The sequence below is a fragment of the Macaca thibetana genome, chromosome 5, assembly GCF_024542745.1.
Source record: "Macaca thibetana thibetana isolate TM-01 chromosome 5, ASM2454274v1, whole genome shotgun sequence".
Classification (NCBI taxonomy): domain Eukaryota; kingdom Metazoa; phylum Chordata; class Mammalia; order Primates; family Cercopithecidae; genus Macaca; species Macaca thibetana.
The window spans coordinates 109,294,723-109,313,520 of NC_065582.1; the positions used below are offsets into that span (position 1 = coordinate 109,294,723).

General features: G+C 44.7%; 1 protein-coding gene across 4 annotated transcripts in view; it reads right to left on the bottom strand.

Annotated features, from left to right (window-relative positions):
* SPINK2 (serine peptidase inhibitor Kazal type 2) overlaps positions 1-18,798 on the bottom strand; it is a 467,655-nt gene that overhangs the window by 116,653 nt on the left and 332,204 nt on the right. The gene's annotated exons all lie outside the window — the stretch shown is intronic.

Here is an 18,798-nt window from a genome sequence, read left to right on the forward strand (position 1 = left end):
GAACTGCAAGTGTATTAATAGGCTTTTCAAGATTATTTCTCAGGCTGGGCACAGTGGCTTACGCCTGTAATCCCATCTCTTTGGGAGGCTGAGGCAGGTGGATCATGAGGTCAGGAGTTCAAGGCCAGCCTGGCCAACATAGTGAAACCACGTCTCTACTAAAAATACAAAAATTAGCCGGGTGTGGTGGCGGGCGCCTGTAATCCCAGCCATTTGGGAGGCTGAGGCAAGAGAATTGCTTAAAGCCAGGAGGTGGAGGTTGCAGTGAGGCGACATCGCGCTGTTGCACTCCAGCCCAGGCGACAGTGTGAGACTCCGTCTTAAAAAAGTATGTATTTATCACAGGTGACCAGTTGTAGGTAGAAAAGTCACAGCATGTTTGAGGTAACAATCCAGTATGGGTAGTAACCCAAAGCATACACTGCTTGGTGGGAGGTGGGGGAGAAATTGAACAATTCACACAAGATTTTAAATAGTAATTACTTCCCAACCACAAGTCCCCTTAATAGTTTTAATATGCATATCCCTTTTCAGTAGCAGGCCTGGAATTAGTGAATTTTGATTGAGTAGCAGGCCTGGAGTTAGTGAATTTTGAAACAGTCTCTGTCACCCAGGCTAGAGTGCAGTGGCATGATCTTGGCTTACTGCAACCTCTGCTACCTGGGTTCAAGTGACTCTTCTTCCCCAGCCTCCCAAGTAGCTGGAATCACAGGTGCCTGCTACTGCGCCTGGCCAATTTTTGTAGTTTTAGTTGGCCAGGCTGGTCTTGAACTCCTGACCTCGTGATCCATCCGCCTCAGCCTCCTAAAGTGCTGGGATTACAGGCGTGAGCCACTGTGCCTGGCCAGATGTTTTTTTTTTAAATAGACATGAGGTCTCGCTATATTGCCCAGGCTGGTGTCAAAGTCCTGGCCTCAAGTAATCCTCCCGATTTGGCCTCCCAAAGTGTTGAGATTATAGGTGTGAGCTGCTGCGTCCCACCACCAGATGTTTGGACAGGAAGATAAATTGAGTTACACAGTACAGTGTTCATTGGTGCCAGGGCATGATTTTAAGCTTTTATTGTGTTTAACGAAGCTCTGAGAAGAAACCCAAGAGAAAGTGATACATCTCGTAGTAAGCCTCTGCTTCCTCTTAACAGAAAGAAACTTAAAACAGTTGAACTGTATGTTGAGCAAGGCATATACTTTTGTGCAATTTAGGGAAGAGTTGAGAGACCTCTCTGGCCACGTGGGGCTTTGAAGCAATATGATGGCATTTTGTTATTTTTTAATTTTTTTGAGATGGAGTCTTGCTCTGTTGCCAGGCTGGAGTGCGGTGGTGCAATGTTGGCCCACTGCAACCTCCGTCTCTCAGATTCAAGCGATTATCCTGCCTCAGCCTCCCAGGTAGGTGGGACTATAGGCGTGTGCCGCCACACTGGCTAATTTTTGTATTTTTAGTAGAGACGGGGTTTCACCATGTTGGCCAGGATGGTATCAATCTCCTGACCTCATGATCCACCCGCCTCAGCCTCCCAAAGTGCTGGGATTACAGCACCCGGTTGCTGTTACTTTGTTTTTTATAAAATGAGATGGAGTTCTCACTGTGTTGCCCAGGGTGGGCTCAGATGATCCTCCCACCTCAGTCTCCCTAAATGCTCGGGTTACAGATGAGCCACTGTGCCCAGCCTGTGTTCCCCCCTCCCAGACGGAGTCTTGCTTTGTTGCCCAGGCTGGAGTGCCATGGCATGATCTCCTTTCACTGTAACCTTGGCCTCCTGCAAGACAGGTTCAAGAGATTCTCCTACCTCAGTCTCCTGAGTAGCTGGGATTACAGGCGTCCGCCGCAATGCCCAGCTTATTTTTGTATTTTAGTAGAGACGGGGTTTCACCATGTTGCCCAGGCTGGTCTCGAACTCCTGAGCTGAAGTATTCCTCCCACTTTGGCCTCCCAAAGTGCTGGGATTACAGGCGTGAGCCACCATGCCCGGCCTGTTGTTTTTTTGTTTTGAGAAAAGGTCTTACTCTCTCCCAGGCTGGAGTGTGGTGGCATGATCACAGTCCCTGCAGCCTTCAACTTCTGGGCTCAAGCGGTCCTCTTGCCTCAGCCTGAGTAGCTGGCACTACAGACCTACCCCACCACACCACCTGCATCCTCCTCTCAAAAGCGTATTATAGGCATGAGCCATCATGCCCCGCCACATTTTGTTTTGACGCAGCATCAGATCTGGAAGATTCTGAGTCTGGAGAAGGAAGGATATTTCATATTTGGATTGGTGAGTTATTCACCCTCTTTCCACTTCCCGCAAAACTCCTTATCAGCAACAAAGCAAAATGATTTTTTTTTTTTTCCCTTGAGACACGGTCTTGCTCTGTTGCCGAGGCTGTAGTGCAGTGGCACCATCATGGCTCATTGCTGCTGCCTCAACCTTCTGGACTCAAGCAATCCTCCCACCTCAGCCTCTTGGAGTAGCTGGAACTACAGGTGCATGCCACGCACCCAGCTAGTTTGTTTTTTTTCTTTCTTTCTTTTTATTGACAGGGTTTTTGCCTTGTTCCCCAGGCTGGTCTTGAACTCCTGGACTCAAGCAATCCACCCGCTTCGACCTCCTAAAGTGCTGGGATTCCAGGTGTGAGCCATTATGCCCGACCACAAAATGAATTTTCTAAGCATTGATTTTATTATGGTAGAGTCGATGATGAGTAGCATGGAATTTTCTAGCTCATCTGGGATATATGGGGAGTTTATCTTGAATATATAAATCCTTTGATAATCTGATTTGGTGTGTTTAATGAATGAAGTAATTGGTAGAAGGTCTTTCTCCAGTCTTTTGCTGTTGCTTTCCCACAACTATCCCTGGTAAGGGTTTTTACATATATTACACATTCACACTTGCCTTGTTGCTCCATCCCTTTTTCTTCCCAAGGGTCTCACTTGGATTGAATGTAGGAAGAGTTAACAGTATAGTAGGGTGAGCAGCCTATGGAAACTCATCCTCAGCTTCATAAAGGCAGATTGATGAAAGTTCTAAGACCCATATGCTAACATTTGCTACTCAGGGAGGTCAGTGTGAAGAAAGTGGTGGCTTTTCTTATTTTTCTTCTTTTTGCGACGGAGTCTCGCTCTGTCGCCCAGGCTGGAGTACAGTGGTGCGATCTCTGCTCACTGCAACCTCCGACTCCCTAGTTCAAACAATTATCCAGCCTCAGCCTCCTGGAGTAGCTGGAATTACAGGCACCCACCACCATGCCCAGCCAATTTTTGTATTTTTAGTAGAGATGGGGTTTCACCATGTTGGTCAGGATGGTCTCCATCTCCTGACCTCGTGTTCTGCCTGCCTTGGCCTCCCAAAGTGCTGGGATTACAGGTGTGAGCCACCCCCGCGCCCAGCCGAAAGTGGCTCTTTTCAAAGGATTTGAAGTTCACTGTATCAAGAGCTTTGTGGGCCCTGCAGTGGGAGCCAGGTTTACAAGGGGCTTCTCTTCCATAATCAGGCAGATCATTTTAACTTTAGTAAGCCTGTTTCCTCATCTATAAAGTGGATGTGTAGCACATCTATCTATAGAGTGGCATTTGCTTGGCATATAGTACTAGCATTAAGACTTCTTTCGCTAGATAACCAACTATTAAAGAAAAGTTGCGTTCTCAGTTTCTGGTTAAGTTGTATAGCTCATCTTTTTTGCATGGTTTGCGAAGTAGTGAGCATTTTACTGGTATGTAAGTAGTATGTAAGCCTTTGTGTCGATCTGTTAACATTTCCATGAGAGCCACAATGCTTTTATTTTCACATACTGGCCCTTATTGGGACAAAGAGTTAATTGCCTAGGCCAAGAATAGTATGTGTATATTGATATTAACTAATACACAATGGTAGTTTTACTGTGATTTTAAAATTCTGATAACGTAGAAATCTCTTTGTAAACAGACTGTTTTCTTTGTGGATGCCTAACAAAGTAAGGAGAATTGCCAGGCGTGGTGGCTCACGCCTGTAATCCCAGCACTTTGGGAGACTGAGGCGGGTGGATCATGTGAGGTTGGGAGTTTGAGACCAGCCTGGCCAACATGGAGAAATGCCATCTCTACTGAAAAAATACAAAATTAGTCGGGCATGGTGGCACATGCCTGTAGTCCCAGCTACTTGGGAGGCTTAGGCAGGAGAATTGCTTGAACCTGGGAGGCGGAGGTTGCAGTGAGCCGAGATCACACCATTGCACTTCAACTTGGGCAACAAGAGCGAAACTCCATCTCAAAAAAAAAAAAAGTAAGGAGAGTCATCCCAAGTATCAAGAAATAGCAAGCTTTGAAAAAGATTATTGTTGTTTTTTGAGACAGGGTCTCGCTTTGTCATCCAGGCTGGAATGCAGTGGTGCGATCTTGTTTCACTGCAACCTCGGCTCACTGCAATTTTCTTGCCTCAGCTTCCCAAGTAGCTGGGACTACAGGCATGCGCCACCACACCTGGCTAAGTTTTGTATTTTTAGTAGAGATGGGGTTTCGCCTGTTGGCCAGGCTGGTCTCGAACTTCTGACCTGAAGTAGTCCTCCCACTTTGGCCTCCCAAAGTGCTGGGATTACAGGGGTGAGCCACCGCACCCGGCCAAAAAAGATACTTTTTTCAACTTTGTTTTGAGAAAGTTCAGGCTTCCAGAGACATTGAAACAACTGGCCGAAAAAGATATTTTTTTCAACTTTATTTTGAGAAAGGTTCAAGCTCATAGAGACATTGAAAGAATGGTATACTAGGATGGGCGTGGTGGCTCACGCCTGTAATCCCAGCACTTTGGGAGGCCAAGGCGGGCACATCACTTGAGCTCAGGAGTTCAAGACCAGCATGGCCGACATGGTGAATCCCCCATCTCTACTAAAAATACAGAAATTAGCCAGGCATGGTGGCACACACCTGTAATGCCAGCTACTCGGGAGGCGGAGGCAGGAGAATCGCTTGAACCCAGAGGTGGAGGTTGCAGTGAGCTGAGACCGTGCCGTTGCACTCCAGCCTGGGTGACAGAGTGAGACTCTGTCTCAAAAAAAAAAAAAAAAAGAAAGAAAACGTACTCCAGTTGGATTCACCACTCACATTTGCTTTCTATATATTTATGTTATTTGCTAAACCACTAGAAATTCAGTTGCAGATATACCCTTTCTAAATATGTCATTTGTATCTCCTAAGGATAAGGGCATTTTCTTCTACAATCAATATAATACATTTGGGACATTGAAGATTATTTAAAAAAATTTTTTTTGAGACAGTTGTCTAGCTCAATCTTAGCTCACTGCAACCTGCACCTCCCAGGTTCGGTTTCAAGCCATTCTCGTGCCTCAGCTTTCTGAGTAGCTGGGATTACAGGCGCATGCCACCACTCCTGGCTAATTTTTGTGTTTTTAGTAGAGACGGGGTTTCACTATGTTGGCCAGACTCTGGAACTCACGGCCTCAAGTGATCTGCTCACCTTGGCCTTCTGAAGTGCTGAGATTACAGGCGTGAGTGACTGCACCCAGCAAAATTAATGTAATGTTCTAATATACAGTCTCTACAGATTGAGTATCCCTTAACCAAAAAGCTTGGGACTACAGTGTTTCGGATTTTGGATTTTTGAGTATTTGCATTATACTTACCAGTTGAGCATCCCGAATCTGAAAATCAAAAATCTGAAATGGTTCAATGAGCATTTCCTTTGAGCATCATGTTAGTGCTCAGAAAGTTTCAGATTTCTGGATTTGGGATGCTCAACAAATGTCTTTTCAAACATAAATATCTTGATACCTAATCCCCTCCATTTATTATCCATTGCAGTTGTTACATTTCTTCAGTTTCCTTTAACTTGGAACAATTCCTTAGCCTTTGTCTTTTACAATGACACTTTAAAGGGTGTGCACCAGATGTTTAAAGAATGTCCCTTAATTTGTTTTTTTCTGTTTCTTCCAGCTTCAGTTCAGGTTATGCATTTTGGCAAGGATACTTAACTCTGTTATATTACATCAGAAGGCACATGATGTCAGCTTATTCCAATATTTGTTGTGTTAGGTGGTTAAGGGGTTGTCTGCCAGATTTCTCTACTGTAAGGTTTCTTCTCATAATTCTGTGGGAGGATACATTGAGTCTCCTTCCTCAACAAACCCACTGATTTTAACATCTATTGATTCTTGCTTGAATCAGTTATTACTACCATACCTTATATATTAGCTGATAAATTTCTCCAGTCAAGAAGAACTTTCCCTTCTCATTTCTTTTATATCATTGCTAATTTCTTTTTTTTTTTTTTTTTTTTTTTTTGAGACGGAGTCTCGCTGTGTCTCCCAGGCTGGAGTGCAGTGGCGTGATCTCGGCTCACTGCAAGCTCCGCCTCCCGGGTTCACGCCATTCTCCCGCCTCAGCTTCCCAAGTAGCTGAGACTACAGGCGCCCGCCACCACGCCCGGCTAGTTTTTTGTATTTTTAGTAGAGACGGGGTTTCACCCATGTTAGCCAGGATAGTCTCAATCTCCTGACCTCGTGATCCACCCGCCTCGGCCTCCCAAAGTGCTGGGATTACAGGCTTGAGCCACCGTGCTCGGCCCATCATTGCTAATTTCTACACCAGTGTTGGTGTAGACTTAATTTTTAATTTGATTAATGTGTTGTGACCTATGACAGTCATTCACTTTACCCCATTCAGCTGTTGGGGGCTGGGGTGCTCATCTCAGCTCCTTGAATGAGACTTTATACAGTCTGTTAATACACTGAAGGGTTCCAATTTGTGACCAAAGACGTTCAAACTCAGCTACATCAAACGTCTGTATAAGTCATAACAGTACTATAAGATTTAAAATTTATGAAAACTTGATGGAAGATCTTAAGGGATAAACTGCAAATGGAAATTTACCAGTACTGAAGATTCTACCAGAAGAGGCAATCTTAGAGAACAGTATCCTAACTTTTATTAACTTTGAAATACCACAATTTTCATGTCTTCCTTTATGTGCTCTAATTAGATAATGTTTAGGTCACAACTCACACAATTACATTCTCGAATTCATCTTGATTAGCTCTCTTCCTACTAACTCTCTTTGATTTGTTTCTTCTCCAGAATTAACCACTGTTAGCTGCTTACTGTTAACTTGTTACTTACTTGTATATGCGGATTGAAATGCATGATTTCTCAACATGGAATCAGCATTTGCAACCTAATGCGCTTATTATTATTAATACCACACCTCTCACAACTTCATGCTGATCCACGTTCATTTTGTAGATGTAAGTTATCTACTATTGTATTACTAAATCCTAAATGTTACAGGTTATTACAAAATCAGATCTGACTGGGCGTGGTTGCGCACGCTGTAATCCTAGCACTTTGGGAGGCTGACGTGGGCAGATCACTTAATGTTGGGAGTTCAAGACCAGCCTAGCCAACACAGTGAAACCCCATCTCTACTAAAAATACCAAAATTAGCCAGGTGTGATGGCACACGCCTGTAATCCCAGCTACTCAGGAGGCTGAGGCAGGAGAATTGCTTGAACCCAGGAAGTGGAGGTTGCAATGAGCTGGAATTGCTCCAGTACACTCCAGCCTGGACAACAGAGTGATACTCCTTCTCAAGGAAAAAAAAAAAAAAAAAAATCGGACCCCTATATCTTTGAAATCTAGTAAGTTAGTGTAAGTCTAAAGGAATATCCATAAATATCATAATTTGTTATGGTCTCTTAAATATTCTGTTTTCTACTTCTTAACATTTCCAAAATCAGCATGATGTCCCTTAATATCTTATAAAGTTGAATTTCTTTTTTTTTTCTTTTCCTGACACAGAGTCTTTGCTCTGTCGCCAAGGCTGGAGGGCAGTGGTGCGATCTAGGCTCACTGCAACCTCCACCTCCCAGGTTCAAGTGATTCTCCTGCCTCAACCTCCCAAGTAGTTAGGATTACAGGTGCCTGCACCATGCCCAGCTAATTTTTGTATTTTTAGTAGAGATGGGGTTTCACCATGTTGGTCAGGATGGTCTTGAATTCCCGACCTCAGGTGATCCGCTCCCCCCTCGGCCTCCCAAAGTGCTGGGATTACAGGTGTGAGCCACGGCCTAAAGTCGAATTTCTTCCCTCCTCCTTTTCTTCCTTTCCTTCCTTTGTTTCCTTTCCCAAAGTGCTGGGATTACAGGCATGCATCACCGCACCCAGCCTATCCTTGTGTTCTTAAGATAGAACTACTTAGCCGGGTGTGGTGGCTCACGCCTGTAATCCCAACACTTTGGGAGGCTCAGGCGGGTGGATCACGAGGTCAAGAGATTGAGACCATTCTGGCCAACATGGCGAAACCCCGTCTCTACTAAAAATGCAAAAATTAGCTGGGCGTGGTGGCATGCACCTGTAGTCCCAGCTACTTGGGAGGCTGAGGCAGGAGAATAGCTCGAACCCAGGAGGCCAAGGTTGTAGTGAGCAGAGATTGTGCCACTGCACTCCAGCCTGGCAATAGAGCAAGACTCCGTCTCAAAACAAACACACATTTTCATATTTTCCAATAGTACCTAAGTTTTAGAGGCATTATGTTAAAAGTTTCTTTTTACACAGAAGGTGTATTTGGAATGTTTAATTCAGTGTTTATTAAAACAACAAACAATAATGAGTAACATCTTACTGGCTTCCCTTTATTATGACATCTAACCACCAGTTTAAATTTACTAAAGACTGGCTGGGCACAGTGACTCAGGTCTGTAATCCCAGCACTTTGGGAGGCCAAGGCAGGTGGATCACCTGAGGTCAGGAGTTGGAGACCAGCCTGGTCAACATGGTGAAACCCCATCTCTACTAAAAATGCAAAAATTAGCCAGGTGTTGTGGTGAGCGCCTGTAGTCCCAGCTACTCAGGAGACTGAGGCAGGATAATTGCTTGAACCTGGGAGGTGGAGGTTGCAGTGAGCAGAGATTGCACCACTGCCCTCCAGCCTGGGTGACAGTGCGAGGCTCCTCAAAAAATAAATAAATTTACTAAAGACCATAATCTACCAACACTTGGCAGATTAATTTCATCCTTTTGACATAAAAGTAAATGTATAAAACAGTCATACCCTGATTCTGCTTTATTATTATTTTTTTATTTGAGAGCATCTCACTCTGTTGCTCAGTCTGGAGTTCAGTGGCATGATCTCAGCTCACGGCAGCCTTGACAGCCCCCGGCTTAAGTGATCCTCCCACCTCCACTTCCCGAGAAGCTGGGACTATAGGCATATGCCACCATGCCGGCTAATTTTCTTTATTATTTCTACAGACAAGATCTCACTTATGTTGCCCAGGCTGGTCTCAAACTCCTGGGCTCAAGCAATCTGCCCTCCTTAGCCTGCCAAAGTGCAGTGATTACAGGTGTGAGCCACCATGCCCGGCCCTGATTCTACTTGTACAGAGAGATCTGAGATAGCATAAGCCGGCATTTTTAGATAAGCCACTGTATTCATTGTGTGTGCAGTTCTTTACAGCCGTAACCGAGGTGGGCGGATTACTTGAGCTCAGGAGTTTGTGACCAGCCTGGCCAACATGGCAAAAGCGCGTCTTTACCAAAAAATACAAAAATTAGCTGGGCATGGTGATGCACGCCTGTAGTCCCAGCTACCTGGGAGGCTGAGGCGAGAGAACTGCTTGAACGTGGGAGGCAGACGTTGCAGTGAGTTGAGATCACGCCACTGCACTCCACCCTGGGCGACAAAGCAAGACCCCATCTCAAAAGAATATGTCACAAAGTTTTGGATTTGTTTGAAAAAGTTCTTCATTCTTGGGCCTGTGAGCCTGCTGTATTACAGCCTTGCTATTTGTCTCATCTGATTCACTTATTAGAGTATCACTTGAGTTGAAGACACTTATAGTTGGCCAGTGTCTCTTGGTGTCCCAGAACCAATAACCGACTCTAGAAAGCAGGAGGCCGTGAGAGCAACAAATGTCCCCCAAATGGCTTTCTATTTGCTTGCTTGGTGTCCACTGGACACTTGTGTTGTATTTTGCTTAATTTTAAATCTTTTAAAAATGTAAGCTGCTTTTTGTGCTGTCCTGCCCTGTTTCATTTCTCCTTGACCAGCCACAGCAGTAATAGCACTGATAGCAATAATAGGCATAGGAATTTTCTCTCTTTTTTTTTTTGAGACAGAGTTTCCCTCTTGTTGCCCAGGCTGGAGTGCATTGGCACAATCTTGGCTCACTGCACTCTCCGCCTCCTGGGTTCAAGCGATTCTTCTGCCTCAGCCTCCTGAGTAGCTGGGACTACAAGCATGCATCACCACGCCCGGCTAATAATTTTTGTATTTTTTTTTTTTTTTTGTAGAGAGGGGCTTTCTCCATGTTGGCCAGGCTGCCCTGGCCAACATGAACCCAAGGGTTCTTGGATCTCGCGCAAAAAAGAATTCAGGGCAAGTCCACAGTAAAAACCAAGTTTAGTAAGAGAATAGAGGAATAATGGCCAGGCGTGGTGGCTCACGTCTGTAATCCCAGCACTTTGGCAGGCCGAGGCGGGCGGATCCCGAGGTAGGGAGATCGAGACCATCCTGGCTAACACGGTGAAACCCCGTCTTTACTAAAAATACAAAAAAAATTAGGCGGGCGTGGTGGCGGGCGCCTGTAGTCCCAGCTACTGGGGAGGCTGAGGCAGGAGAATGGCGTGGACCCGGGAGGCAGAGCTTGCAGTGAGCTGACTCAAAAAAAAAAAAAAAAAAAGAGGAATAAAAAAATGGGTACTCCATAGACAGAGCAGCCCTGAGAGCTGTTGGTCGCCTATTTTTGTGGTTATTTCTTGATGACATGCTAAACAAGGCGTGAATTATTCATGCCTCCCCTTTTTAGACCTTATAAGGTAACTTACTGACGTTTGTAAACTGTCATGGCGCTGGCTGGAGTGTAGCAGTGAGGACGACCAGAGGTCACTCTTGTCGCCAGTTTGGTTTTGGTGGGTTTTAGCCGGCTCCTTTACTGCGACCTATTTTATCAGCAAGGTATTTATGACCTGTAGTTTGTGCTGACCTTCCTGTCTCATCCTGTGTCATAGAATGCCTTAACCATCTGGGAATGCAGCACGGTAGGTTTTGGCCTCATTTTACCCAGCTCCTATTTAAGATGGAGTTGCTTTGGTTCACGCGCCTCTGACATTTCCTCCTCCCTTTTATAGGAGAACCCTTAATCCTAAAGGTTGCAGAGGGATTAAGTTCTATCTTCTGTAACTTCTTCAGGCTGAATACGGGGCAAAGATATTTCTGCCTAACTATGAGGGTCTCTGGCTAATTAGGGTAGAGAGGAGCTCAGTCAGAAAGCATCAGTATGGTAAGGTCCATTCATAACTCTTGAGTTTTGACAAAAGGTGATATCTGGAAGATTAGTGTTTAAGAAAACATTTAGTAAACTTGTCCTGTATTCCTACACAAAGAGTACAACAGCAATATATTCCACAAGAGTAAAGCAAAATAAGTAAAGTTATTCCAAGTAAACTAAATTAGAAGGCTTTTCATGAACTGGGCAACTGTTGGAACTAAGCTGATATGGGGTTGTTAGTTGATTATAATGTGCCCAGAATAAGAATACTGATCCAGATTTTACATTACCCATCTTCTTGTTTCTTCTGAACAGCAGTCAGAGATTACTGCTTGGTTCACAGGAATGAGCAACGTTAGCCTAAATTGCAGAAACAAACTTAAAAATAACTAATAAGACTAGAATTTAATAACAAGTGTACCATAGTTCTTGAAACATAATATTTTTCTCCAATTTCCTATTTTTACTAAAGAGAAATCGTAAGACTGATTTGCTTTATTATACTTGGCCTGATTATATGTATAAAGTGCAGCAAGAATAATTATTTTTCACATAAGCTCTTTTTAAATTGGCTTTGATGGAACCCTATTCCATAGAAGGAATTTCAGATAAGACTTTTTTTTTCTTTTTGCAATTATTATTATTATTATTATTTTACCATTCACTCAACTGTTTGCGCAGAGAGAAGCCAGAAATCTCACTGGTAAGAAATTCTTAACCTTCTCCCGGGATGCCAGGCTTCTGGGTTCCCTTTCCATGAGTGGCCCTAGTGGTGCAGCTTGTGGCACCATCACCCTGGAGGCCAAGCAGCATCATAAAGGAAAAATATTTTTTTGTTCTGGCTAGAGCAAAGTATGTGTGATAAAACATAGACCTTAGCTACTCTGCTTAGCACCCAATATCAAACTGGCAAGGCTTAAATTTGCCCCCAGATGGACCCTATCATCTTTTTTCTTTTTCTTTTCTTTTCTTTCTTTCTTTTTTTTTTTTTTTTTTTGAGATAGAGTCTTGCTCTGTCACCCAGGCTGGAGTGCAGTGGCGCGATCTCAGCTCACTGCAACCTCTGCCTGCTGGGATCAAGCGATTCTCCTGCCTCAGCCTCTTGAGTAGCTGGGATTACAGTTGCACGCCACCACGCCTAGCTAATTTTTGTATTTTCAGTAGAGACGGAATTTTACCATGTTGATCAGGCTGGTCTTGAACGCCTGACCTCGTGATCCGCCCGCCTTCGCCTCCCAAAGTGCTGGGATTACAGGTGTGAGCCACCGAGGCTGGCAACCCTGTCATCTTTAATCCAGCCTCCAATTTAGAGTTTCAGCACATGGACTCTGGGCAATATGGTTGCCCTGAGTAGCAGAAAAGATAGAAAAAAAAAAAGGGAAAGGAGAGAGAAAAAAGCATTGCCTATGATGGGGCGGGGAAGGCAAAATGCTCAGGGAGGCCAGAGAAAGAGCCACCCATTGCAGCAACACTGAAAAGTTCAGTGGCTGCGGCTGCTGTCATGAAGGTATCTTTTCCGACAGTCCCATCAGTTCTCAAGTTTCCCCTCTTAGGGAGGAAAAAGCTCCCCATGTCCCACGATCCTGTACATGCCTAATCCTGTCACCCACAGCCATCAGCAAAGAGTGCAAGGCAGATTAATACAAAGAGCATAGTCTGCAGTGCCAAACCTCTTTTTAGCTGAGTGGGAGACTTTACTGAGAGGGGCCTCTAACCCCCTAAATCTTAGAAGGGACTCTAACCCTTCTAAGTCAGGCCTCTAACCCGAGGTTAGTCAAGCATCCTTGCCTTTTATTAAGAGGGGCCTCTGACCTACTCTGTCTTAGAGGAGACTCTAACTCCCCTAAGTTGGGTCTCTAACCCAATCTGATTCTTTACCCCACCACTTACCAAAGTTGTCCAGTCACTGCTGGAGTCTATTTCCTGTGGGTGAGGGGGGTCTCCTCAGTATTGTCCCTTTTGTGGTTTGCAAGATAGATGTTACCAGACCCCACCACTTACCCAATGTTAGCCTTTGGGTCGGGAGTTTCTGCGGTATAGTCGCTTCCCTGGTCACCAGAAAGATGTTACCGGACCCCAGCACTCACCCAAAGGTAGCTGTTGGGTCAGGGTTTCTGCACTAGAGTCTCTTCTGTGGTCACCAGAAATATGTTTCAGGAAAGGGGGTCCCAATCCAGGCCCCAAGAGAGGGTTCTTGGATCTCACACAAGAAATAATTCAGGGCGAGTCCACAATGCAAAGTGAAAGCAAATTTATTAAGAAAGTAAAGGAGCTGGGCACGGTGGCTCACGCCTGTAATCCCAGCACTTTGGGAGGCTGAGATGGGTGGATCACTTGAGGTCAGGAGTTCGAGACCAGCCTGGCCAACATGGTGAAATCCCGTCTCTACTAAAAATACAAAAATTAGCCTGGCATGGTGGTGCATGCCTGTAATCCCAGCTACTCAGGAGGTTGAGGCAGGAGAATTGCATGAACTCAGGAGGTGGAGGTTGCAGTGAGCTGAGATCGTGCCACTGCACTCCAGCCTGGGTGACGAAGCAAGACTCCATCTCAAAAAAAAAAAAAAAAAGTAAAGGAATAAAAGAATGGCTACTCCATAGAGCAGCCCCGAGAGCTGCTGGTTCCCCATTATTATGCTTATTTCTATGCTAAACAAGGGGTGGATTATTTATCCCTCCCCTTTTTGGACCATATAGGGTAACTTCCTGATGTTGTTGTGGCATTTGTAAACTGTCATGGCACTGGTGGGAGTGTAGCAGTGAGGATGACCAGAGGTTACTCTCGTCACCATTTTGGTTTTGGTTGATTTTGGCTGGCTCCTTTACTGCAAGCTGTTTTATCAGCAAGGTCTTTATGACCTGTAGTTTGTGCTGACCTCCTGTCTCATCCTGTGACTTAGAATGTCTTAACCATCTGGGAATGCAGCACTGTAGGTTGCAGGCTCATTTTACCCAGCTCCTATTTAAGATGGAGTTGCTCTGGTTCACACACCTCTGACACTCATACATATGTGGGAAACGTGCCTTGTAGCAGAACCTGGAAAACCTCAAGATATTCCCTGAGACCTATGCAGATCCCCAGATTTCAAGTCCTGCCAGAATACTTGATCACTTTCATTAGAGTAAGTGGCCTCTTCAAACTTAATAACCTTGTAAACATCTGATGAAATTAATTCATAAAGCATTTAAAAATCACCTTTGGGCCAGGTATGGTGGCTTATGCCTGTAATCCTAGCACTCTGGGAGTCCCAGGCGGGCAGATCACTTGAGGTCAGAAGTTAGAGACAAGCCTGGCCAACATACTGAAACCCTGTCTCTACTAAAAATACAAAAATTAGCCGGGCATGGTGGTACATGCCTGTAGTCCCAGTTACTCGGGAGGCTGAGGCAGAAAAATTGCTTGAATGAGGTGGAGGTTGCAGTGAGCTGAGATTGCGCCACTGCATGCTAGCCTGGGCAATAGAGTAAGACTCCATCTTAAAAAAAAAAATTAACTTTACACCTTTTGCCCAATGGTTTTTTCATCTTGATAGTTTTTACACTAACTGGTGGGGACAGTTCAAGGAGTTTCTTTTTGGGTTACAACACTATCACATCTCTAGATACCCCAATATAAGATTCTAGTAAAACATGGAGTCAAAGATGGATTTAGGAACAAAGGGACCTCCTCTATGGTTCTCCTTGCTCCCTGCCTCCCCTTCTGCCTCAGTATGGGTCCAGTGTGCTCTGGCAGGACTGGTGGGTGTGGGGAGGGGAGGGATAGAGATGCAGAAATGCTGGCACATGGCCACTGCTAAAAGGGGTTCTGAAATTACTTCCAGCCACATGTCCTCCCCACCTCTCTCCCTGGTCATGGAGCCAGGAAAAGAAAGGAGTTTGGCCGGGCGCGGTGGCTCAAGCCTGTAATCCCAGCACTTTGGGAGGCCGAGGCGGGCGGATCACAAGGTCAGGAGATCGAGACCACAGTGAAACCCCGTCTCTACTAAAAATACAAAAAATTAGCCGGGCGCGGTGGCGGGCGCCTGTAGTCCCAGCTACTCAGGAGGCTGAGGCAGGAGAATGGCGGGAACCCGGGAGGCGGAGCTTGCAGTGAGCCGAGATCGCGCCACTGCACTCCAGCCTGGGCAAGAGCGTGAGACTCCGTCTCAAAAAAAAAAAAAAAAAAAAAAAAAAAAAAAAAAAAAAAAAAGAAAGGAGTTTGTATGGCCTCAGGACCCTCAGCTTGGACTCTGCCTCAAACCCTTGTCCATTTTTCTTTCTTGGAGAGGAGTAGGATACTATTTTGAGACATGAAGGCCCTTCATTTCTGTGTTCTCATTACCTTCCCCATTACAGAGACTTCCAGGTAGAGGACTTCCTAGGATAGCTTTCTTCTAGTATAAGTACTGGAGCTAGAGGGAGAGAGAGCCTAGAATTGAGTCTGCATGGATTTTTTTTTTTTTCATTGAAATTTACCAAAGTAATATGTACACATAAGTAAAAGCAAAATATTTCTAAAGGATTTATGATGAAATCAAAAGCCCAAAATCTCTCCCCTCTTCTTTCCTCAGTCATATAGCAGCTTTATGTATCAGACTTCTGAGGTAAATTTAAATTAGGATAATATTTCTTTTTTTTCTTTTCTTTTTTTTTTTTTTTAAGACGGAGTTTCAGTCTTGTTGCCCAGGCTGGAGTGCAATAGCATAATCTTACCTCACTGCAACCTCCACCTCTGGGGTTCAAGCGATTGTCCTGCCTCATCCTCCTGAGTGGCTGGGATTACAGGCATGCACTACCATGCCCAGCTAATGTTTATATTTTTAGTGGAGATGGGGTTTCACCATGTTGGTCAGGCTGGTCTCGAACTCCTGACCTTAGGTGATCCACCTGCCTCTGCCTCCCGAAGTGCTAGGATTACAGGTGTGAGCCACCATGCCCTGGCCTCAGTATTTCTTATTTGACAGATTTATATTGGATTCACTTTTTTTTTTTTTTGAGATGGAGTCTCACTCTGTTGCCCAGGCTGTGGTGCAGTGGTGCGATCCCGGCTCACTACAACCTCCACCTCCCAGGTTCAAGCGATTCTTCTGCCTCAGCCTCCTGAGTAGCTGGGACTACAGGCATGTGACACCACACCCAGCTAATTTTTGTATTTTTAGTAGAGACGGGTTTTACCATATTGGCCAGGCTGGTCTCGAACTCCTGACCTCGTGATCCGCCCACCTTGGCCTCCCAAAGTGCTGGGATTAAAGGCATGAGCCACCGCGCCCAGCCTGGATTCACTTTCTATAGGTCAATTAGATAGCACATTATATTTGTATTTTCTTCAGGGTGATCAACACCAAAAGCTAATGATGGATTAAAATGGCCACAAATTCCAGTACATGTTTGAATCTGTGCTGCCATTGTGACTTGCTTTGACCAATAAATGCAACAGAAGTGGCACTGTGTGACTTTGAGCTTCGGCCTCCAGAGGCTTTGCAGGCTCTACTCTCAGGCGTTTTGTGAACGCTGTCACCTTGTGAACAAGCTTGAACTAGCCTACTTGAGGATGAGACCCTTGGAAGACAGAGTGATCAATGGAAAATGTCTCACTTGCTCAGCTGTTACAACCATCTCAGCTGAAACTCCTGTGCGTGAGGTCAGCCTGGCTGTGTGCTGTGTGCAAATGCATGTCGCCACAGAGCAGAAGTACCATTGAGCAGAGCCTAGATTAAGTTGCCAAACTAAAGAATGGGAGCAAATAATCGCTTGGTTCAAGTCACCAAGTTTCAGGGTGGTTTGTTATTCAGCAATAGATGTGGATACCAACCTAATCATGTCCTCAAACCTAGTTAATAAAAAAGAAGCATTTTCAATGAACAAGTGAGCAACTGTACCTAGAAGTGACTTACTCCATGCCCAACGGGGGAGTTAGTGGGTACATGGGACAGTTACACATTGTTCTCCTTTGTTGAACAGTCTCTTGTCCAAGTTCCCATGCTGAAAAATTTTAACACATTTCTCAGAATTAGCTTTACATAAAGATTTATTTATCTAATGAAAAAGCTAGTGTTTCAGTAAAATACATCTTTTATCTGGTATTTTAAAGGAAAGCAGCCCCATTTGCCTTCCTGTTGAGTATTTCATCATAGTCCTTTTTTTGTTTTGTTTTTTTTAAGACAGAGATTTGCTCCTGTTGCCCAGGCTGGAGTGCAGTGGCACGATCTCGGCTCACTGCAACCTCTGCCTCCTGGGTTCAAGCGATTATCCTGCCTCAGCCTCCTGAGTAAGCTGGGATTACAGGCGCCCGCCACTATGCCCGACGAATTTTGTATTTTTAGTAGAGATGGGGTTTTACCATGTTGGTAAGGCTGGTCTCGAACTCCCAGCGTCAGGTGATCTGTCTGCCTCAGCCTCCCAAAGTGCTGGGATTATAGGTGTGAGCCACTGTGCCCCGCCTCACCATAGAATTTAAAGTCAAAGACAGAGAAAAAAACCATAAATCTATTTAGGTCAAATGCTAAATGCCGAGAAAAACTTGCAATAATAGAAAGCTTTTAATTGGACAACCCAGTAACTCCTGTTTAGGGAAAGTCAGTAAGATGTAGCAAGAAACAGGCAACCGGATTGAGTGCTACACAAGTAGGAAAAGCAGGGGGCACTTAAACAAGTTCAGGGTCAAATTAACAAATTGGTTTTTGAGGCTTTTTGTTTTGCAAATAAACAGGGATCACCGGTTCTAATCTCATAAGTAGGACTAGGATGAAAAATTAGTCTCTTTTCTATGATAGTTTAGTGTAATTTTTGGATGTTTGCTTTCCAAATTTCCTGTATATCTGATTTACTATTTTCTTAATCAGAATTGTGGGTAAGGATCTCCATGCATGCTGTGATCTGTCCGTGGTACTTGGCAAGCTCACCAGCAATGTGAAAGATTCCCAGCCAGCCAGCGAAGCACAGTCCATTTAAAGGCATCCGAGGTGGTGAGAGAGCATGGAAATCACACTGGCATACCTGTTTTGGTTTGGGCAGCAGTGCTGAAGTAAGACAGCAGGGGCACAGCACATTACACACACACACACACACACACACACACACACACCCCGCTCTGAGACAGATGCTCAGGGAGAAATTGTATATGGTAGAATTCAAGGGAAGCCAGAAGGAGATTAAGTGGTAGTTGTCCAGAATTCCCAAGAGAACTGTGCGATTATCTATGAAGGTCTTCAAAGTAGGTTTCCTTCCTAAGGTTGAAAAATTCTCACCTTTAGATTTACTGATGGGTTTTAGTATATAGAGGAATTATTGTTATTGTTGAAGACATGAAGACATGGATACTGATGGAACTGTGTGTTTTTTTTTTTTTTTTTTTTTGAGATGGAGTTTTGCTCTTATTCCCCAGACTAGAGTGCAGTGGCACAATCTCGGCTCACTGCAACCTCTGCCTTCCAGTTTCAAGCAATTCTCCTGCCTCAGCCTCCAAGTCGCTGGGATTACAGGCGCCCACCCTGCCCAGCTAATTTTTTTGTATTTTTAGTAGAGATGGGGTTTCACCATGTTGGTCAGGCTGGTCTCAAACTGCTGACCTTGTGATCCACCTG